The sequence below is a fragment of the Morone saxatilis genome, unplaced genomic scaffold (genome assembly GCF_004916995.1).
Source record: "Morone saxatilis isolate NCDOM2014 unplaced genomic scaffold, NCSU_SB_2.0 Contig20, whole genome shotgun sequence".
NCBI classification, from domain to species: domain Eukaryota; kingdom Metazoa; phylum Chordata; class Actinopteri; family Moronidae; genus Morone; species Morone saxatilis.
The window spans coordinates 7,625,307-7,629,635 of NW_023339763.1; positions in this window are offsets into that span (position 1 = coordinate 7,625,307).

The following is a 4,329-nucleotide window of genomic DNA, read 5'->3' on the forward strand; positions in this document are numbered from 1 at the left end:
CTCTCTCTCCACACATACACACACACGCAACACAAAACAAAATCATACTTTAAAGCCATGACTTTCATTGTAAGTGACACTAATTCACGCATACACGAAGACCACACACCAAGTGAAGTTACACACACTCTGCACACCCACTAAGTTACTTAAATAATGCAGGTCTACACACATATATACACACACAACACACACACACACACACACACTCAAAGTGAAGCAACCACCAATTAAAAACAACAATTAAATCTCAGTATGGAGGAGTGGCTGCCATTCCCCCTCTAGGAACTAACATTTACTAGTGAAGGGAGGAGAGGAGACTTTTGCACACAGGGCAAAGACAATTGAGAAAGAGATAATCATTACCTCCACAAAGCCAGGGTTGCATTATTTCAACACGGACATCGTGTTTGGTAATTTGCACCTTAACAGGACGCCCAGTCTCTGGGGAGAAATATGCTCCCCAAATAGCCTTCATTTCTTGCAGAGCGCCTATCGAGATGCAGATGCTGAGGTTTTCCACAGGCAGCGTTTATCACAATGCAGCACTGTCCCCCCATGGTTGTCGGTGGAACAGCAGTAGAGTAAACTGATGTATTGAATTTTGTAGTTTTTCTACAACTAACACATTATTTTTAGAGACACATATAATGGGAGAACATCTGCAAAGAGAAGATACATTCTACAAAATGACTGACAAAGGAGGTTAAAAAAGATGATTTGAATAGATTTTAAGTGTCGGTCTGACTCTGAAACACTTTTTTATCCTATCAAATGATAAATTAAGTTTTAAGTATTAAGTATAAAGTATTTTTAATCAAACAATCTTAACAAATAAAACTAAATTAAAGCAAAACTTAAGTGAGATTTAAGAGAGTCAAATACCTAAATGTAATAAAAAGGAATAATGGATAAGGAAAAAAAAGGAGCTTGAAGGATTACTTGTGGCCTTTCTAACACTGGGTTACATTCTGTGGGCTTGTCAGGTCATTTATCTGTGCTGCACTGCTGACATTGTTGAGGACAGGGAGATGCAAGGACGCTGACCTCAACCTCTTTAGAAGCTGCAGGAAGTCTTGAGGACAGGTGACAAATGGCCACCCTGGAGGGTGCCACCCGGACATGTAACTCCCTGCCCTACAAATGGTCCAGAGAGACAGATTTGGGAGTCCAGGAGAACTGATTAAAAAAAAGACTGTTCTTCACTTACATGCAGTACAAACAAAAGTGGCACATTTGCACAGTTTTTTTCCAGGACAAGTGACACATGGCTGAGCATAAAACTGGACACAAACACCAAGCTATAGACCAAACTATAAAGAGTTTTATTCCAAAGTATCCAGCATCTAAAAACACCAATGAGATGTTCAGCTACCACTTTTCTATTTGTGAAACCTTCATGTTATCTAAACCATAAACATTTCATAAACTGACTTTCACCACCATAATTGTTAAATACTGGATTGGCTTAAAAAAACTTTCAAATAGTTTTTAGACTCTCACCCTTGCACTATAACTGCTAACAAGCTAACAGGAGAAGTGCCAGTGTCTCAACACAAAGCTTCTGCTGCGAGACCTTGTTGACACTTTCAAGACGAGATCTGAAAAGTAATCAACAGGAGAACTGATAATGAACCAGAATCTCACATAAGATACAATAAGATTATCAAGAACTGGAATTAAAACAGATAAGTGAGCAGACTTCATGGTTTGTTTAGGTAAACTTTATTTGAATCATTCAGGCTTCCATTGTCACTGCAATCCCTGAAAGGTAAGAATACTAAGACCTAAAGATATTTAATGGAACTCTAAAAGCCTTTAGCTCTAAAACTAAAGGACTGCAGGTTTTCGTGAAAAACCACTTAAATGACCGTATGTGACACGAGGCAGAGCAGGTGAAGAACAAGAAGATGAACTGTAGTAATGACTCTGCTGGACATCACCTGTCCTCAGACAGCCTCGTTGATCACTGACTGGCCTTTGACCTGGACAGAAAGTTAAGGTCATGTTGTCCCCCATTTAACCAGGGGCGGATCTAGAGAAATATTAATGGGGTGGCAAGAGGGTGGCATGATTGCTGACGTACCTGTTTAATGTTACTCAAAAATAACAAACCTTTCCGTCATGCATAGAGTACAACAACAAAACATACATGAAAACATGAAAAAAGTTTGAAATACTAGAGGACAGACAACTTAATAACTGATCATGCAGAAAGCAAGACACGAAAGGTTAACGACACGCAGAAAACACACTATTTGTATATATATATATGTGAGAGCAAATGCACACTCACACACGTGGGCTCAAGGGCAGCACTGAGACTGTACAGGTGACAGAATATTTTCCAAACTGTTTTGCTTCACAAATTTTCATTTAGACAGGAATATGCTAAAAGCCAACCCCCGTGTGTGCGCACAACCCTCAGGTGGTAAAGTTTCCGTTTTCCCACCTCCTGCTCTCGGCTTCTGCTCGTGACAAAGTCACAACTTCAAAGTCAAAACAGAGGAGAGGTGCGACACACACACACACACACACACACGCATACAGGACGCACATATTACAAGACCCTGGCATTCCCATTTTTCCACATTTCCTCCTCTGATATCCAGTGGGGCTCTTTCGCCCCTTTGTGATGTATAATTGAAGCTGTGTAATTTCTTCGACTCCTTTCCAGTGGAATCCCACTCGGAGCTGAACTTTCACTTCTCTCATCGTTCTGGAATATTCTCTCTGAAGTGGAAAGACCAGCTCTTTGAACATGTTGGTTAACATACCCCCTCCTTACTCCACCCTGACCCGTCTCCATTACACATCCTTCTAACTTTATCGCAGGAGAAGAACACTTTAAGAAGTCTTTAAGAAGGAGTTCAGATAACATCAAAGTCACATTGAGCAAAAGTTTACTAAACATCATTTGCATTAGTCAGACTTTCTGGAATTGTGTGGTCAAGATGTGGTTGATGTTACTTTATCTTTTTAATTTTACTAAAATATATTTAACACAAAAAAAGATCTGTAAACACTTTAATGGCAGCTTATCCTGTCTCTAGTCCCCATAGAAACTGTTTGACAGTATTTTCTTTGGATAACAGGGACATTTAGGGTCCTTCATACTTCTCCGTTCCAAGTGAAAGGTTTTTATTCTTTTGTATGGCATCATTACCCTGTGTATCTTTTTAGATTGTTGGTCAGATCTTTGTAGTTATTTATCAGTGTATTTATGTATTACTGTCAATTCCACATATAGTTTTTTTAATCTAATAGCCTAGGATGTTATTTTTTTGTTTTGTGAGAGTATTTTTTTCTTTATTTATATGAGCTATGTATATGTGTTGATCTGGGTGGGGAGCTGCTGCATGCAATTCCCAATTCCTTACAGGGATAAATAAATTTGTATTGAATTGAACTGAATTGAAATATATCTTTTTACAAAATCTTAATATAACTTAATTTCCACTTACTAGCATTTTGTATCAGTGCCTAACGCAATAGTGCAACAGTCTGAGAAATGTCCTACTGGACCAAGAGATCATTTTGTCCAACAACCCGCAACCCGTTGCAAAAGTACACACTCTGCAGTCACTAACCAACGTATGTAACTTAGCTGACGTAACTACTCATTGGAACCCAAACCATGATCTTTTCCTAAACACAATAAATACAAAACTCAAGGTGTTGTTGGGAAAAACTGGCATTCAGAGCAGTGGGTTTTTGTTTTCAAGAAAATGGGCTGCCAGACAAATGGGCTTTAGGGCCAATGGGAAATCTTTAGGACTATGGATAATGGGCAATCCCCCATTTTCCCAGAGTTATCAAGATAGATCTGTCAGTAGCTGTTATGATTTCATCCTTTGCATCACTTGCACTGTCTAAATTTTAATGCAACGTTAAGGAGATGTTCTATGGATAGTGCTATGGATTACAACCGAGCAAACTCCATTAGCTGATTAAGACCGTGTGAAAAGGTTCTGGAAAAAGCGAGTAAGTGGGCCTTAAGTTGTGACTGTTTTGTCAGAGTAGTGTTTCTGGGTGGTTGCTTTGTTATTAGGTCAATTGAACCTTTAAAGGTTACATTTATGGGTTTTTTACTTACTACTACTTACAAAGAACTGAGTCTTTCTTGGTGTTTACAGTCAGGTTCAGTATGTATGCAGCAACAAGGCTATCATCATAACTAAAAAGTTTCAGTTGTGGTTCACAGACAGTTTTTGTGCTCAGTCTGCACACATGCATCTGCAATAGACATGTAGCAAATACTACAGTATATTGTAGCCAGTGATGCGTGTACACACTGGTGTATTCTTCCTCTCTCTCTCTCTCACACAC